Here is a 20573-nt window from a genome sequence, read left to right on the forward strand (position 1 = left end):
CAAACGGGGTATTGTGTCAAATGCCTTGGTCAGGTCAAGTTAGGCAGCATTAACCATTTTGCCTTCATCCATTGCTTTGGTGACCTTCTCAAAAAGTACACCAGGTTGAGAAGGCATGACCTGTCCTTGATGAAAACAAATTGAGTTGGGCACAGTGTATGGAGGTTTCCTGTGTCATTATTGATCATTTCAGTGATAATTCTTTCCATGGCTTGGCATATGAGACTATTGAGACATATGGGTCTGTAGATGGCCCACCTTTGTGCAGAGGGATGGCTGTTGTTGTTCTCTACTCATGAGGCACAAAACCTGTTTGGAGGTTATAGTTAAATAGCAATTCTAAAAGGCCTGATAGGTCATGTTTCATGCTATTTAGATGGCATCCCGTGATACTGTCTGGACTTATTGATGCAGTGTTCTTGGTCTTAGAGAGAGCATTGGAGACCTCTTCTATAGTAACAGCAGGGAGAATTGTATTTGAAGGTAGTTCCTGAGGGAAGGTTGAGGGAGAGTGAGGGGGGAAAGTTGGAACTGAATTTGTCGGCCAGTAGGTTTGCTATATGTTCTGGCTCAGTATCGGTGCCACAGTTAACAATAAGCTCTGTGCACAATTGTGTATCAGAACAATTCTGCTGTCAGACTGGTTAGCACTGCTGCTGGTAATGTTTGACTTTCCAGTTTGGCTCTCAGCTGGGGCCCATCTTTAGAAAGTCTGCATGTCCTCACTCCCATACACTATGTGGGTTTTTGCCTGCCACTAAAATTTCCTCCTGTATCTGACAGACATTTTATAGGTGAACTGGCAGTCTGCCAAGTTGTCTGTAGGTGTGTTTTGTGTGTGTGTGTGTGTGTGTGTGTGTGTGTGTGTGTGTGTGTGTGTGTGTGTGTGTATCAATCTATTTTGTAGTAGACTGTTGTAAATTGGTGTTCTGGTTGGCATTAGGTTTTCTGTCTTATGGCTAGCATAGGATGCATCTTCCCAAAGATCCTCAACTGGATAAAGGGGGTAAATGAATGACTGTATGAATGAGTCACATGTAGCAAAAATTGTTAGGGGCTGAAAGTGATTACGGTATTTGCTGATCATTCAGCCCTGCTTACTCGTAGTTTTGAAATGATGGAGATGCAGTTATTGCTGTGTCTATACTTCTGTAGTCTTTAAAAGTGCTTAATAAATACAGGGTTGCTCTTTAAGCCTCCTAAATGTAAATGCCAACCTACCAGCACAGAAGCCTTAACAAAAATGTCCATCCATTTCATAGTTCTGTCTTATAGTAATGAAGAACTGAGCATGTGATGTCATATTTGGAGCAGTGTCAGAAATTCAACTAGTGAATTGTATGTCAGTCCTCTGTGTATTATATTGCTTCATTCTGTCACTAGTATTCATTCAAACTTAATGCTCAAATTCAAGGTAGCATGTCACATGGTATTAAAATTCAGCACATATGCCCCATCAGAAAGTCATCACTGAGAACAACACCCCAAGCAGCTAGGCTCAGTAGAACTAAATTTGTAGATACTTCACTGATATTATTAACAGCCTTACTCCATAACACTGCCGTCTGTCCTGCAGTCACAATGGCTTCAAGGTGTATACCCATTAAGACAACTTAGTTCAGTGGTTGTCAGTTATGTAATGGCAACAGATAAAGACAACTAATTTGGAGCTGGGCTTCTATTTGCCTATTGCTGAAATATGGGATAACCTTTCTGAATTGGCAAGATCAATTGAAATTGGGCATAGGTTTGCCACAGACAATAATGTCTGGTTCATAAAATATTGGTCTTGCAGTTGTTGAGTTGTGTTCCCTTCAGAAGATCAAAGTTTTAAAACTTCGAATTTCAGATGGCCGAGACCATATGATCGAAGTTTTAGAACTTCAAACATTCTGAACAGAGTTCTCCATACAGCGCAAAACAGGAAATTTTCCCTTTTCCTCGCTGTAGTGCGATCTCAGAGTTGGTATATTTAAATAGAAATGCGTAGGGAGGTGCAGGGGGGCTTGCCCCCCCCCCCCCACAAATACATCCAGGAAATGTTTTTGTTTTGTTTTTCTTTCAGGTGATCATATGGTCTCGGCCATATGAAATTCAAAGTTTTAAAACGTTGATCATCTGAAGTATATCCGTTGAGTAACATAAACAGAAATTGTAAGTTAGCTTTCTTAGCACAACTGTACTGTTAAAATCCTACACATAACTTAATTTGTATCTATGCAATGAAAACTTCTCTTACTACTAGTTCACAGCCCTTCAATGTTTCCTTTTTTCCACAATTCTTACCATTTCTGTTGAGACTGCACATTCCTCTGAGTATGGTCAATTTTTTGCATGTTTCTCACTGTTACTTCCTACCTTACCTAACTACTTAGTCTAATATACCTTTGGTAATGTCTTAATTCATGGCTTAGATCAGCAGCTTGATCTTAAGTATTTTATTTCTGCTTCTAGTCTTTCTAACTGTCATGTTTTAATTTTTTTTCTCCAGTAAGTCTGACTTGTGTATTACATGTGAAATTACAGCTTTACACCTCACACTTTATGTCTAAGATATCAGTGATTGTAGACATATTCTCTTCATTGCCTGAAGTATCTCTTGCCATGCAAAGCTAACTGATATGTCTCCACTTAATATCATTAACGTCATTGCATTGCACCTTGCGTTTTTAAGAGTGCACTGTTCACTGAGACAGGTGTGTTTTATACTCTGCACCTTGTTTTTCATATTCCAAACATTCTACAAATGGATTACCTTACTGTATACACATAAATGAGAGTAATCAGTACTCATTTCACAAATGTTGATTCCTTTTCTATAACTGACTACAAAAGTTACATATTTAATGTAACAGTAAATCTGGACTGGAAATTGCATCATCATTACCTACAGAACTAAAGCAAGAGTTAATGCAGCTGCGACAACATTCTCAAGTTCGTGTCATACACACACATGAATCACAGGAAGAGAGTAAATAGTATCAACTGTAAAACCCAAATGAAAAAACAAAATTATCAAACTCTAAATGCCAAAAAATATATTTATTAAATAAATCCAAAGAGCAAAGCTTTTGGGATACTTCCTTTCATCATTGCAAATGCGAAATCAATGTTAACTATCATTTTATACTACTCACATGACACGAAATCCCAATAGAATTTCATAACAGATATTCAAATGACATGATTAATATATCTGATATGCCTTCTTTTAAAACTAATGTTGGTTTATATAATGAGATGCTAGAGCATGTCCATAGTTTTGAATGGCATCTCAAGTTAGTTAAAAGATGCAAATTCATTAGACATCTTAATGATTTTAAGAATGGCAACATCTTTTTGTGACCTAAAAGGACTTTGAATAATATTAATAGGCCAGGAGACGGAGGTTCAGTGTATGATTTGAATGTTACCACCTTGCCTGAGTCGATAATCGGGGAGAGAAATCAGCAGACAGCACAGAATTTAGAGCATGGCTCCTCATTACTAAATACTGTAGCATCCACTAATCTGAAGACCTTGTTGTTGCCTATGAATAATGCTAGCTGTTTTAGCCAGATTGAGGATTTTCAGTTACAGACTTTGTTGCAGCTGACCACAAGCCACAAGAATTGGAACTTAGAGTGAGAACAACAGGCACAAATTTTTGTTGCAGCTGAATCTAACAGAAAAAGTAGAAGTGTGGTGATGGGACTAGTCGAGAGAAAGGGTAAGAAAAAGAGGTGGAGGAGAAAGAGTTGATACTGGCCAACAATGTTTTAATGTTGAAGGACAGGTGTTTTATTAAAAAAGTAGGCGTTGCTATGAGCACCATGTGTGCAAATAGTTATGCCAAAATGGTGCTCGCCTACTGGGAAGTTAATTTATGTAATCCTTTTCTGAATAAGGTTTTATATTATAGCCGATTTGTAGATGTGTTTTTTGTTTGGGGTGGTACAGCTGATGAACTCGCCTCTTTCATCAGATATTTGGAGGGTATCACAGATTTTCTTAGATTTACGTGCAATCACTCCAGTTCAACTATTGATTTTTTTTGATGTATGTATCACAAGGAATGGAAGAAGGTTAGATACAGCGTTGTTTAAGAAGCCGTTTAAGTGAACAATACGTTGCATGCCTGTAGTATGCATCCTAAAAGAATGAAGATGAATGTTATGAAATGACAATTATTTAGGTCTGCTAGATTACATACCAGGGACAGTGATATGCATGCCTCCTTTGATGCCTTAACAAATGAGTATAAGCAACGGGGATATTCTAATTTAGATATCGTACATGAACAGAGTGATGTCCTTCCTCTAGGCATGGTAGAGCTAGATGTAGCGGTGAGTAATGAAGATTCTGGACACAATCATCTTAGGATGTCCCTTACATACTCAAGTGATGTTTGCTCTGTATGTGAGATTATTAGAATGCATTGGAAAGTTTTAATGTCAGACTCTAAATACAGAGAGGTCCTAGATGGGCAACCCCGATTTGTTTTTAAGAACAATCCATCTCTTAAGAGGATGATTTTCTATAAACTGGTTGCCTCTAACAAATTATGTATAGATCCAGTTAGAGAGAGAGACACAAGCTGGGACACATCCATGTGGGCATGCAATGTATGTAGTTATATTAGAACTGATAATTCCTTTACACATCCCTTGAGTGGACATCTATATGCATTTGAGTTGTTTGCTGAATGTATTACCAAGAATCTGATATATTTGGCTGTGTGTGAATCTGTGGCTCATATTACATTGGTATGACTAATAGATGTTTTAGGGACAATATAAAGAAGTATGTTTATGTGATTAGTAAAGGTGATCCCAGGAATGCATTGGCCAGACATACTGCCAAGGAAGGAGGTGCACTTATTTTTAAATTTATGGTACTACAGAAGTGCAAGGTCTCTGTAAGAGGAGGTGATGTAAAGACCTATACTAAATGTTTAGAAGTTAAATGGATGTATACACTTGCTGCTAATAGGGTCGTAGGATTGAATAGTAATGTCCCTTTAAAACTAGCTCTAAGATCTATAGCTTTGAAGCATTGATTGGCTTTGAGTTAATTATTTTATCCTGTTTTAGTATATAAGTTGTGTGTTTTAAATGAGTCATTAGATCTGAAGAAGCAACTGTATTGAGAAAGCACTCATCTCTGTTTGTTTTGTTGTTTTAATAAAGTGTTTCTGCCAGTACTGACTTTTGATTAGTATAAAATTGTTAGTTAACATTGATTTCGCATTTGCACTGATGAAGGGAAGTATCCCAAAAGCTTGGCTCTTTGGATTTATTTAATAAATATATTTTTGGCATTTAGAGTCCGGTAATTTTATTGAACTTTCCCAAATTATCATGGACCTGACTGTATGAGCTCTAGGCTCAGTTAATAGATGTATGTTGTATTGCTCATAACAAACTATGTTTGCCAGACATTGTCTGAAAATTGTGATAACATGGTGCCCAAATTATTGGATAAATAAGACATAAATATCTCATAACTATTTTCTACTCACTTTTGTTCTAAAAAAAATCTTTGTTGCCTTTGAACATGTATCCAGTGCAACAGGTATTCTCACTTTTAGCATAATTTGGAAATAATACCAGAAGATGAAGAACTTTATTTCATATTTGGTCTGTTGCAACCTTTGGAATAAGGAATGGATTTGTTGTTATGGACACCGTCTTTATGGAAAGCTAGATATGGAGAGTATACAAAACTGAAGTTCAGAAATTCTCCTGGTGGAGGCGATAACCACCAAGAAGAGAGTCACATAAGAAACAAGTTTGAGTTTGGCAGTAGTAGCGATCTCAGACAGGGGTTGAGACAGATGTTGTAACACAAAATATTAATATCAAGGAGGCCCTTTATCTAGCAGACAGTGAAGAAAGGTAGCTTTGAGGAAAGATATTCATACACTTAAAGATGTCACGGATAAAGAGTTTGCTTTTTATAAATTTGAAATGGCTGAGAGATGGACTTTGATAGAAGACTAACTTAAGTCAGAGTCAAAATCCAGGATAAATGGAAAGATAAGTCCAGTTTCTCTCATATAATTATTTTGCATTAGGCCATTAAACAGAAGTAAGCTTCTAAACTAACCAAAGAACAAAGAGTCCCTGGTTATCACCATAACTGGAGTTCTTTGTTATTTATTTATTTATTCATTGCATTTTTTACTGGGAAGGTACACTGGGCCTAGGTGAGCCCATTTTCAGTGGAAGCCCAGGGAGAAAAGCTCTACGTGACATTAAACATGTTGAAGATTACAATAAAAGATAAAAAGCTAGTTATAGTTACATAGATAGCTAGAAGGCAAACACATAAAAATACAGACATATAGTTAGTTACATAGATGGCTAGAAGGCAATGCAGTAACAATCTTAGGCATTGATTTAACTGTGATATTAGAACATGTTAGAGTACGTACATACTGACCAGTTGAGTGGAAAGAGGAGGGGTAAAGTGGCAGTAGCATAGTAGGGGAAGAAAGTGAGAGGGTTATTTTTGGCATGGACATAACCAGCAGGAGGAGAGTATGCAGTTAGGCATATGGAGTGAATGTCCAAGAGGAGCTTGCAGGACACTTGAGTTATGCATCATCGGGTTGGCTTCAGATGAAGAGACCTGTCCAGAAGATGGGGCTATAATAGAGAAACCTCACTTTCAGGCACCAGAATGGGAGGTACCTGAATGACTTTTGTCTTGTGCATCCTGGCTTTCTCCAGAAACCACTAAGAGGAAGTGGGGGAGAAGAGTAAAGGAGACCAGGGTTCACTTCTTTATAAGTACATTTCTGGGATAAGTTGATGGATTTGGATTTGGTTAGGGATGCAAGCAGGTCAGAGAAAGGCTTCTCCCAATGCTAGAACAGAGTGCCTGAAAGATCACACATGAAGTATAGATTGGCAAGGGCTGACCCTACCCAATAATGAGTTGTCTTGTTTTGTCTCAGGATGTGACTGGCTATGAGAAGGGTATTGTATGGAAAGGCCTACTCTGGCACTCATGCTCTCCCAGCAAAGCAGATACAGACTGGTGCTCTTCTGTTTCTTCAAGTACCAAAACAATGCCATGTAGCGGGAGTGGATAACACTGGCACCTGGGAGGAGAGGAAGTCTTGGAACACTTGCAAGGTTAGAATGACTGCCCTCATTTCCAGAACATTGAAGTGCAATATGACCTATTCTGTGTACATATCCCTTGCATTGTCTGCTACTGGCAATGCCCTTCCACCATAATGCAGAAGTAGAAACATCTATTGTGACTGTCACAGCTGGGGTAGAAGCATGGAAGGTTCTGCCAAGAGACACGTTGAACTTGTGAAGCCACCATGTAAGGTGATCCTTGCACTTCCTGGATATCCTGACAGGGAAGACTAGATGATCCAATAATTGACTTCATTGTACCTCGAGTGTCCACTGTAATACTGTCATGTGAAACCAAGCATTGTGGATCATGTAAATAGGGGGTGTCATATGACCTAGTGCCTTAAGACTAAGCACCACTGTCACCTGTTGGTTTAGGAAAATTTTGAGACTACTGATGGTATAATTTGAATTCTGTCCTGTGGAAGAAAAGCTCAGCAAAACTGTGTGTCCATTGTGCACTTGATGAAGTATCTTCCCATATCCCAAAGGCTACCTGACACCAGTCCTCTGCCTAGAATCTCTAGAGAACATTTCATCTCTGTACTCTTCCAAAGCCAAAAACATGGCCTCAGTGGGAACAGATAATATCCCAGCTTGTTTACTAAACAATCTAAAACAAGACCTAGCAGACCCACTTCATGTTCTCTTTAATCACAGCTTGAGAAATGGCTATGTTCCTGGAGACTGGAGAACAGTGACAGTAATCCCCCTGCACAAAGGTGGGCCATCAACTGACCTTGGGAACTATAGACCTATAAGTCTAACCAGCCTCATCTACAAGGCCATGGAAAGTGTTATCAAGGACCTTATCAACAAGGGCATAGGTGACCTCCAACTACTGAACCCAACCCAGTTTGGCTTCATTAAAGGTAGATCATGCTTATAAACCTGGTAGACATCTTAGAGAAGTCACCAAAGCCATGGATGAAGGTAAGGCAGTGCACACAGCCTGTCTCGTCCTTGCCCAAGGCTTTCAACACAATCTCCCCCTCTGGCATCACTGGGATACTCTCCCAGCTGGGGATTAACCCTTACATTACTAAATGGGTAGCCAGTTGGCTCACTGATAGATCACACACTGTCAGAATTGGTGATTCCACCTTGACCAGTAGATCCATCACCAGTAGAGTACCACAGTGGCCTGTGCTGGGCCTCTTACAGTTTGGCATCTGTTTCTCAGAAGTCCAGGCTAAAGTAGATGGCTTCTGGCTCACCAAGTTCACTGATGATTGCAAACTGGGAGCAATCATTGAGTCCCCTAATGATGTCAACATATTACAAGAAGGGCTAACACAAACAAATGATTGGTGCTAAAGCCATGATCTAAAACTAAATTAAAAAATGCATTATTATTCCTTTTGGCAAAACAGAATTCCCTACAAATTACAATACTGACAGCACTCCCTTGAGTTCCAACCCAGTAGTGTGAGACTTGGTAACACAGGTTTATAGCAGTCTGAATTTGACTACCAAGTTTCCACAGTAGTAAGGAAAGCCTTCTACGTAGCATACCTCATAAGCAAGGGCATATCATCCAGGTCAAGGGATGTCATAACTCCACTGTACTTGACCCTCATCAGACCACTAGTAGAGTATAATGCATCCTTTTGCATGTACCTCACCAGACACCTGCAGCATCTGGAGAGACCTCAGAGTTTTCTCACTAAGAAAATACAGGGACTACAAGTCATGACTTACATGAACAGGCTGAAAGCCCTGTCACTTTACTCTGTATCTTTTAGGCTGCTGAGAGGTGACTTGTGCCTGGCCTATAGGGCAATCTCCGACCCTGACCTAATGGAAATGCTGCACATCCACACATCAAATGTGACAAGAGTCAATCGCTCTAGGAATCTTAACCTAGCCTGTGTCATTAACAGAACATGCTGGAGAGACATTTTTGTCTCCCAGAGACTGACGCTTCTCTGGAATAGCCTTCCAATTCACATAAAACAGAGCTGCTTACTGACCCTATTCAAATGCAACCTAGATAATTGGATGGGAGACTGCAAATTCGCCCTTGGGGTGGCACCCATGTCCCTCATGGACAGGGGTAGCCAGTGTTGATCACAGACCAGCTCTGTTCATAAATTTGTTTTGTAAACTACCAAAAAAGATCAAATGGGAATACCTGGGATTAACATGGCTAGGCTTGTAAAGGCTCTAGTGCTGCTAGCCTAGTAATCTCCTATGAACCTATGAATGTGATTGACTAATTATTATTATTATTATTGTTCACCATTATTCCTAAAGACTGAAATAGAACTAGGAGTTAGTCACTGGAGGCCTGGATATTTTCTGTTGTGGGGACCACCATGATCCACTGGGCTAGATATGTAAAGATCTTGGTCCCATATAGTCTTAGATGAACTGCAGCCACTGACATGCACTTAGTGAACACCATGGGAACAGAGATCAGACCAAATGGAAAAGACTGAAACAGAAAATGTCTGCCTCCTGTATGGAAGTGACACCTTTACTATTTTGATGAAAGTCATAGAGATCGTAGGAGCACATTCAGTTGTCTTCTTGAAGGGATGGAAGGGTGGATTTCCCTATGACCATGTTAAAGATTTTTTTTAGAATGAGTGGATTTAGGTTGCTGAGACTGAGAATGGACCTGGGATCCAAAGAAGAACATGGAGTAAAAGCCTAGCCTTTGCTGGTTTATTGAGACCGCTTAGATTGCTTTCTTTTGCAGCAGGCTTAGAGCATCTTATTTCCTGCAGCCTTCTGAGAGAGTGGTATTTCTGGAAGGGAGAAGGACTGTAATCTAGAAGGGAGAGGAAAGAGACCGAATGAACTTTGGATACAATTGCCTTAACCCACTTGTCTCATGATGGGCTGTTCTTAGCCAAAAAGCTCAAGTGGTTGCAACCTATGTTGTCCAATAAAAGGTATTACAATATATCTGTGTTGTAGTGCCTCAGCAACAGTTTTTTCCTTATTCAGTGGTGAATATTTCAAGCAACTTAAAGGTGTTGCAATGCGGGACACCTGTGCCCCCACTTTCGCCAGTGCTGTATTGTTATGGTGGGAAACAGAGAAAGTTTTCAAGTTAGATTCCATTTCTCACTGCATCTCTTACTACCGTTATTTGGATGACATCTTCATTATGTGGTCTGGCAAAAAAGAACAGTTTTTTTTTTTTTTTCTGATTTGCAATCAGTCAGAAAAAGAATATATATAACATGTATAAGAATATGTTTCTCAAGAGAGGATACCACTGTACTATGGTGTATCTTTTCTGTCAAAAAGTCCTAGAAGACAGAAATGGGAAATATGTTCCTATTATAAGTGGCATTGTTTTTTCAAAGGAAGATATCAGCAATTCTCACATCAAAGTTAACAACAGAGACCATGGTTTAGTGGTGGAATCGCTACCTTCCATGAGAGAGTCCTGGGCTCAGTTTCCAATCTGATTCTTCTTTCTGTTTGCTTTCTATAACCAATAATATGGTCTTGCATTACTCCTTGGATGCCCCAGGCATTTGCAATATTTTTGCCAAAAACTTGTTCATATTACAGTGTGATGAGAGTTTAAAATCTCTTTTCATGGATCCACCTGTCTTTACTTTTAAGAACCAACCAAATCTTAAAAATATCTTAGAAAGACCATTGAAGGGTTCGCATAATGGTTCTTTATTGACTTATAAGTGTGTCCATTGTCGACAGTGTTCCTTTATTGATATTGAACCGAATAGTGTCATTTTGGAAAAAGTTTATAAGAGGATGGTAAAAGAAATATATAACTGCTTGACTGATAAGGTGGTATGTATGGCTATATGCACTACATGCTTGGCATTCTACATTGCTAAAACTAATAATATATTTAACTAAAGAATTTACTAGCATGTGCACAGTATTTTGAAAAAAGATGATAAAAGTGCATTGGCCAGGCATGTTTCCCACTGTCATAATTTTTCCATGTATAAGATTTTTATTTTAGAAAAGATCCAATTTACAGTATTTTCTGATGACTGGCAAAACCAATTGCTGCATTGTGAAATGCTTTGGCAGTTAATGTTTGCATGCAATGAACATTCCAGGACTGAACAATGCTAGTTTGATCCCTAGTGAATTAAAACTGAGAGCATACAGACTTTAATACTTATTCTTTTATCATAGAATGCTGCCAACACATTTACTTTACTTTTAATTCACAGTATATATATATATATATATATATATATATATATATATATATATATATATTTTTTTTTTTTTTTTTGTGTGTGTGTGTGATCGGTTCAACTTTGAGGGTGTGTTGATTTTGTGATTCTGATTGGGTACTATTTCTGATTGGATATCTGTGCTTTTTAATTTGAATGACTCACAAGATTGTTTTTTATTTCTTGTTTTTTGATTGGTTAATTACATGTGGTGTCAGTTTATTTGTTTCTAACTGGTTTGTTGACTGTTTCATTCATGGTTCTGATGATGTCTTATCTGACGAAATGCTTAACCATGTATGACTTTTTCTGAGTTATATTAAACTGATATTTCAAGTGCTACCTTGTTTTTTTATTACTTTTAGTATTATTTTTACATTCCATTGCTGGCTAGTTGCTGTTTTGATTTCTGAAATATCTGCTAAGCTGCAATATTGATGGAAAAGCATTGCAGAAGTCCATGTGCTGAACAATGTTTAACTAAAAAAATGGTGCCTAAAAGCCAGCTCCATTAACATAGCGGGATAAAGGTATGATTATGACTCAAGTGATATGAGTTCAGTTAGTGAGTCATGCACCCCATGGAGCAAGTAGGAATGGAAGAGGAATGGTGAGGTATTTCCTACTCTCCTCTTTGGAGGGGTGGATATAGGTGTTTGCTTGGGGTATGGTTGCTTCATAAGCCAAAGTGGTGATATTGAGATTGTAAAACTGCAGCTGTTGCTTTGGCATCCGTGTAGGCAAAGAGGGATGTGTCACCATTTAGGTGGGGCCATTTGCCTTGTGGCAACATTGTATGATGTAGCCCAGCACATCAGAGGGAGGTAGAGCTTACAAGTGAAATGCCACTGTGAGTTGAAGTATGATGACTTCTAACCTGACTCAGTCCCACTAGGAAGTGTGCAGCAGTGGCAGAAAAAAAAAGCAACAGAATCTACATATGGGGAGTTGGAGTCCTGTTGGTGTGTAGGTTTCTTCTGGAATTGAGAATCCTCCCTGATGTGGATTAGTCTGAGGCAGTGTTACACCATGGGATTTCAAAGAAATCAAGAAAAGAGTAGCTGACCAGAGAGGAGCCTGAAGTCTTTGGTACATTAGTGGAGCAAAAATAGCTAAAAAAGTGGTGTCTATAAAAGGTAAGACAGATGGGTGTCTATAGCAAAAAGTTTCTACAGTAGGCAAAGCAAGAAATAGAATGACCAAAGCAGTCTGAAATCATTTAATCAAATGTGATCATAATGGCAGCTGCCCAGATGATTACTGATACTGCTTGTGGCCTTGCAGTTGCAAGGACTGATTGCAACTTGCACTCCATAAAACAAGTCATACCACTGACCGAAGGAATCACTTTTAAATAGATCACAGCTGCTTAAATGGTTGCAAAGATTGCTTTCCGTGACCAATAGGTACCTTGTCTATAGTGCCAATTGAGACCCCATACATCCCTTCCTGGCTTTGTGGCCCTTATAATTTTCTGTCCTACCAATCAGTTCTGCCGCACATCCTTTGAGTATTGTTTCCAACTTGCATTAGCTAGAGTACTCTGATACATAAAGAGAAACTGCAATTATGATGAGGCTGTTATTTAGCTGTTAAGTATGTATACTTGTATCTCTGAGCTGACTATAATACCATCCCTTCCTAAGAATTCAACAGAAATAAATATTTTGTGTGATGTTAGCACTGATTTCTAATTCATAGAAACATTTACCTCCCACACATCTGTATCGTTTTCATTTGAGAGTTGCAGTTTTAATAATGGCATAAAGCAAAGTTTGCGTCATTACCACATATTCCTAAAGCTTTGCCATGGATACAAGATACTGGACCAGTCAGCAGAGGGAGGCTAACTGCATTAGTCACACAGTTCTAAGAGATGCACCTACACAGAAGGGAATGCCAATTTTATGTAATAAATATGTGCAGTGTTTCTCTCTGTAGTTTGTTGCTTTGCTAATATTTTATGATTTGTCAGGTAACACCCTTAATTTGCCAGTTTGCTAACATTATAACCTCATTTTTTTAATTTGACATCCAAGAGTCTGGTTCTCATAAACTAAGCCACATAAACTCTTCCAAAATGTGATTTTGCACAGTCACTGCAAAGTCTGTGATTACAACAGAACCACGCAGTGACAATACCATTCTGAATAAGGGCAGAGTATAAAATGATTATGCTGAAGATGTGAAACAAAGCTATTTGCTTGGTGCTAAAGGTATGACTCTGCAATTCATTTGACAGTTTTTTCTTTCTTAAATTTTGCAGGTCTGTTTTAAATATTTTAACTAGTTTTACATGGTTCATTAAAACAACAGCGCTCTTTTTCCACATTAGTGAAAGTGACCCTTTGCAACAGGAAATTGTAATAGTGCTTAGAAAGAGTGGAATCACAGTAAAGAAATTGTAATAGTGCAGTGCAGGTATGGAATCACAGTACAGGATAAACAATGCACGGTGATACCGCATGCCACGAAGTCTGATTCTACACCGAGTTTGTTACAGTTTCTGAACAGCACTATGTGTTTGCTTGATTATTTATTTGTTTTTTTTTTTCTTAATTTGAATAATCCAGCTAAACAGTTCATATTTTAAGCAGAAGCCCAGGGAGTAGCAAACATTAATTTTTACATTCCTTGTAAGGGTTATGAATACAGAGACTATGAAACTACATCTTGGTGTGAAGCTGATTCACAGTTCTGCGATATTTATGAGGTGAATCACTACTGTAATATATGCTGTATATTTTGAACATCTCTGTAAAATGTATTTACATTATGACCCTGTTCTCCGTTTCTTGAAACCAAACATTTTTCAGCTCTATACCAGGTAATTTACAGAACAGATATATTACTTTTGTACCAAATGTGATATGCAGGCTAAGATTATTTCTTGTACCATTATTGTTGACGAATATCAATTTTGTATCACTCTAAACAGGAATTATTATTTATTTATTTATTTATTCATTGGCTGACATTTGATAACTGGGAAAGTCCGACTGGGTAGAAGTCCATTTTCAGCAGAGACCTGCGGAGAAAAGCTCCAGTTTTCAAGCCCAGGTTAATATTTTATGCAGTTCGGTGCTACAGTCCTTAGATGTTTCTGGTACAGCTGCCAACTGAGGCATAGCTGTGGAAGATGCCAGTAAGTCAACAAAATGGCACGGAAGAATAGGAATACACACATCATGTCAGACAGCATACTGTATTTATTGCTCCTGTGTGTATAAAGGTTGTAACACTATTGACTAGTAAATATGAGGATTTGGAAGAGGATATTGGTGCTAAAACTGAAATGTTAGGTAAGCCTGTCAGATTTCCTTAGATCGGTCAATCGCATTGCGTAAATATTTATACCAGACTTAAGATTTAATTGTAAACAGAGTCACATTTTATTTAATGAGTAGAGTTTCTTTTAAGATGTGGATGTTTTTTTTTTAAGAACAGAAAGGTACCTGGCTGCATTGATGGGTGCAGATTTATTTAATGAGCTAGAGAACTTAATATAAAAAAGAAGGTTAAAAAACTCAATAGAAGAGTGTTTCCCCTTCATGGAAAGGAGCTTGCTGAACAGATCAGCACAGTGTGTGTGTGTGTGTGTGTGTGTGTGTGTGTGTGTGTGTGTGTGTGTGTGTGTGTGTGTGTGTATGTATGTATGTGAGTGTGTGTGTGTGTGTGTGTGTGTGTGTGTGTGTGTGTGTGTGTGCGCGCGTGCGTGCATGTGTGTGCGCATGTGTGTGTGCGCACGTCCATGTGCGCGTGTGTGTGCGTGTGTGTGTATGTGAGTGTGAGTGTGTGTGTGTGTGTGTGTGTGTGTGTGTGTGTGTGTGTGTGTGTGTGTGTGTGTGTGTGTGTGTATGTAGTAAATCACAGTGAAGGAAGACCTGGAAGAAAAAAAACTGCAAATTATTCCTGATACGAATTCAACTTGCCACTATCTCTCTCTCTCTCTATGTGTGTATATATGTATGTGTTTATGTATATATATATATATATATATATATATATATATATATATATATGGGTCTACATTTTCTTAGAGAAAGCTCATGATTTCGAAAAGAAAATGTACGACTCCATTTACGCAAAAGTGCACTTAAACAAAAGTACGTTTTCGCTTCTACCGGTTCACCAAATCGATAATATTAAAAAAAAAAAAAAATGTAGCACTGAAGCACACTTCAGTGGGGATAAGGGAATATACCCATTTCCCCACTGTAGAGCGATCTCGGAGTTAGTATATATAAAGTAGCTGGGGTGTGGGGGGGTGCAGGGGTCATGCTGTGCTTTTTTAATATCACTAGTAGTCGCGAAAGTGCACTTTCTTTTAAGTGCATTTTCGTGTAAATGGAGTCATACTTTTTCTTTTTGAAAGCATGAGCTTTCGATAAGACAAAGTAGGCCCATACATTTATATATATATATATATATATATATATATATATATATATATACATATATATATATATATATATATATATATATATATATATATACACATGCGTATACATACAGTCGTACACAAAAACACAAATATATACTGCATTACTGAGTAAGTATAGTGTCCATATGTGGGTATGACTGAAGGAAACTGAATTACTCAGTGAAGGCCTACACAGACCATGGGAAAGCATGCAGATATCACACAGACAGTGACCAGAGATCAAAAGTGATCCACAGACATTGGATCTGTGAGACAGCTTCATCTCAGTTAGCATTACTGAAGGGCAGAATGGCACAAGAGCACTACATGCACATGTGAGTAGAACATCTGTTAAATGGATGCTGTCTTTGTTATCAGTGGTATATAGGTCACAGTGCTGCTAGTCTACTGTTCAGGAGTAGCAGAGTTATCATACAGTTACTGTGCCCCACACATTAACAATGGATCACAAAGGTATTCAAGGAGTATATGCTATGTGTTAGACAGATGTTCCTTCTCCAATCAGTGGAATTGCTGTAGGTCACATGCTGCTGTAACACTATATGCTTTCATGAGGAAGTTCCACAAGAATCAGACAGGTGTTGTACTCATCTTTGAGTGTGTTATAAGTCACAGGTGGTGTCATAACAAAAGACTTAGCTATTAGACTGGAATGCACCTCTTGGACAGATTCTTTAACAATCAACCATTGAACTCTGAAAGGCAAAAATGGTCCTAGGGCACAGCAGTTTACCATTAGGGAGTAACATAGTTATCATAGACACCCCCCTTATCAAAATGACCCAAGTTAGAATGATGCAGTGTTTTACATGTACCTGTCAGTTTGTAGCATAGAAATGTGCTGCCTCTTGTCATTGGAATTGCCATAGAGCAGAATTTTGCCAGACCACTGTATGCCACTATCAGTGGGTAATAATGCCACCCCACAGATTCTGTTCCCTTATCCATTACATTGTTGTAAGCCACAGTAGCATCAGATCACTTCATGCAACTTATTCTCTTGGCATAATAAATATTCTGAGTGCCCCATCATCCATGGTGCCTTATATCACAGTGGTGTCAGTGCAGTAGGTGCTTATCGTTAAGGATTAACATTACTGTAAAAATGCGCATTCCTCCTTTTAAGTGGTAAATGCATAGTTCAGAAGGGTGTGCAAAGGAACACTGCAAGTATGTAATAGCTTACAACAGCTTTCAGACAGATGCACATCTCATCAGTATGATCGCGATAGATCAGAATGCTGCACAGCTGTCAGATATATACATTGCCCTTCATCATTGACACTGCTGTAAGTAAGAATAATACTAGAGGAACAACACAACTGCAATACAAGTTCTTTCCCCAACATCTTTTTCAGTACTGTACTTCAGAACAGTGCTAGAACATAATTCTACCACAAAGTAGTAGAAGAGATACTTTGCTCCTCTCCAGAATCACATCGACAAACCAAGGAAATGTAGACACACTGTAAAAGAGATGAGTTGCATGAAACTCCTCCGTCCCTTGAGAACACCAGAATAAAACTCCAAGTCGCCAAAATGTAAAACGAACAAAATTTATTAGGTTTAAGCTTCTCCCAAGCTTTTCGTCGGTTACAATACACCAACTTCCTCAGAAAACTCCTGTTACAACCTGAAAATAATTAGCACAGTTATATCCGCTCAAATTTACCCGCTAAATGGACTATCACTCCAGAATCAGTAGCATTGTCACATGTCACAGTAATGCCAAAGCACTGATGCACTTCTTAATCAGTGCCAGTGCAGCAGAGCAGAGTGATGTTTCCCACTATGGCATTTCTGCAGGTAAAATGGTGCATTACTTGTACACATGATCAAGACCTTCATGGAGTAGAATATTTATCAGACAAATGTGTGGTCCGTAATCAGTGGTATTGTTCTATACCAGAAGAATACTAGAATTTTTCCTTCCAGGTTCACTGTTAGGAAGGTACTCTTCCCCCTTGAAAAAAATACAGATCTCATTGGAGCTTCCAGTATTTAGTTAAAACTGAGGCCACCACACACAAGATGGAAACATGTTTTTTTTTTAAATGATAACCTTTAGTTTGACTAGCTAAAATATAACAACAGTATATGAGAGTTAAAATGGTGCCTAGTTACTACAGCATTCCATCACACAGTAGCAAATATGTTAAGCACCAATGAGACTGCCAGGCATGGAGAAAGCCATTCTGTCTTTTATACATTTTTTAAAAGGAACGTTTCTTTCATTTTATCCTGTTAAACAACTCTTTATCCAGCTAAGGTGGTCTTTCTTCCCAAGTTGTTCTCTAGATATTTATAACACTAAAATGTCCGTGGAATCTATTACTGACTTTTAAAATAGTTTCACCTCAGCATCAACTGAATAAGTTATGTCTACCCTATTCTAGGTCAGGTTCTCTACAATAAAATAGAGAGATAAAGATTTTTAGTTATGAAAATTTACTACATTATACTTACAAGTTTGTTTTGGACAAGAAGTAAATGTTCACTGACAACCTCATATAAGACTTTACATTTTCCAGTTTCACCAGATGATTTGCTAAAACCCAGTGAGTCAGGGAACTTGATCCAGTCACTGCATAATATGTAGGTTTTATAAACTGTTGTTTTAATCCCATTTTAACTATGGGTTCATCAAAAACCCTTTGGACAGGAACAGTTGAAACTAAAATCTCCTGCAATTACCCACTATTCATTCTTCTTTAGAAATTTGCTACCTTCCGTAATATGACTTAACCAAGACAGAAAGTACTCTGTCCCAAATACAATGCTGAGAGTACTAAAGTAGAATTAGTTAAGAATAACCTTAGTAAAACTGCTTGGAGTAATTCAATATCATATACAATATGCACCCGTGTTACTTCATTACCACAGCCAACATTCATTCCATCATTAATAGCACTGAAATAACTGAGTAACCATTAAATCAAACAATGCAAAGGTCACACAGCCAAACCAAATAGTAAAAAACTACAAGAAAAAACTAGCCAAGCTAGTTTTCATTGTGTAATACCGTAAACCTCCTGTAATAGTGGCCCATGGGATATATGCAGATGACCCCTTAAGGGCATCAAGTGTTTCAGCTACATGGCTATTTATGGACACATTCAGGACAATAAAGACAAAACCCACTAGCTGTGGACATGCATGTTTTGGCCTTTTTATGACCTTGTCAGCACAGCATGAGTAGACTGTTTAGCTGTACTCTAAAAACACAGGCCCCGGGATTCAAGAAGCTTGGTGCAAGGATGGTTTTAGCCTTGCACCGAGCATGCTCACTACAGATGACGCAGCGATGCCATATGAATATGTATGAAGGCACGCCGCCGCACCCTCGACATGCACAGGAAATGTGTGCGAGTGCAGGGGGCATATACAAGTGCTCTACGGAGGCGTAAACATACCCCGACACTTGCAAAATCTACTTTGCCTACTAGTAGAGCCCGCCCCTAATAGTAAGTCAGTAATTCATTGTCTGTGGATACCAAAATGTATGCTAAGCTTACAAGAGTGTCCACTAACAGTGAAATAAAATCAAAGTAGTAAACACAAGCACGTAGTGGAATGTTGAGCCCTATCCCTAGAACTTTCACAATTAGATTCCCTGTGTCCCTATTATACATTCGAATTGCTGCAGTATCGAAGGTGTAAGCAAAGCGCAGTGTGTCTGCATGTTGCTGCCCTCCGCCGAGCGTAGCTTACACATCATATTCATTCAAATAGTGAAAAACTTGCAGAATCAATATAAGTCTCAATAGTGTAGTGTTAAGAGCATCCGCTTAACAAACAGGCATTCATGGTTCGAGCCCAACATTAGCAAATATCATTTTTCATGTGGAATGAATGTCGTTTTGCCATAAAACCAACATAAGAGTAACGCATGAGATATTTAACTTAAATATCATTCAAGCAAAGTGGCACTGTCATAATGAGTAAGGTACTAGTAAGCAGGTATAAGCAGAAAGAAGCAGCAGTAAACACATATAAGTACTAGTAAGCAAGTCTGAGTACACTTGCGTGGGTCTAAGCAGTGCCCAGCATAGGAAATGTATATAAGTATATACAGATATATAATATATATACACATATACACACACACACACACACACACACACACATATATATATATATATATATATATATATATATATATATATATATATGAAGAAAGAACAACGTAACAATAAAGCATACAAAAGGAATGAGAAGGGATCAACAGCAACCCCAGTATTATATAGCGCTGTCAGTGTATGTCATATCCAGCTGGGTAGGAGTGAGCAAAGCACTGCTACTGACACCACAGGTAGGATATTACCAGTGGGAGTAACATTGTTGATTTGCTAAGTCTACTTTACACACAGAGGGTAGTCCCTGGTGGGACTACCCAAAAATTGATAAGATGATTGGCCATCCGACCATTACACAAGCAAGGGCAAGTATGTTCAAGGACTAAATGGTGGGAGAGCCTGAGAATACATGAGTTGGGACAACATACATGTAGGGCCCCTAACGCTCGGGAGAGGGCAATGTGTGGAGGTGTGTCATGGCTGCGATAACAAGTGGACAATGGATGGTATGCATGTATTTTCAGCACGGGTGGGGTGGAGGAACTATGGGCATTAAATTATGGAGCCAGGCATGCCAGGGTTGGATGGGCTGGTTCTAATTGGACCACCCTGTGGAGGTCAGCGAGTTTGTTATAAGTAAGGATGAGTGCTGTAGTGGACTGGCAAGTGGGGGAACTATGAGTATGCAGTAATGGGCCTAGGCATGCAGGTGTTGGCTGGCGCAGTCATATTAGGACCGCCCCAG

General features: G+C 38.6%; 1 protein-coding gene across 2 annotated transcripts in view; it reads left to right on the forward strand.

Annotated features, from left to right (window-relative positions):
* PTPRN (protein tyrosine phosphatase receptor type N) overlaps positions 1 to 20573 on the forward strand; it is a 2492130-nt gene that overhangs the window by 1390711 nt on the left and 1080846 nt on the right. The window lies entirely within an intron of this gene.

The sequence above is a fragment of the Protopterus annectens genome, chromosome 6.part1, assembly GCF_019279795.1.
Source record: "Protopterus annectens isolate FY-2018-M chromosome 6.part1, PAN1.0, whole genome shotgun sequence".
Taxonomy (NCBI): domain Eukaryota; kingdom Metazoa; phylum Chordata; order Ceratodontiformes; family Protopteridae; genus Protopterus; species Protopterus annectens.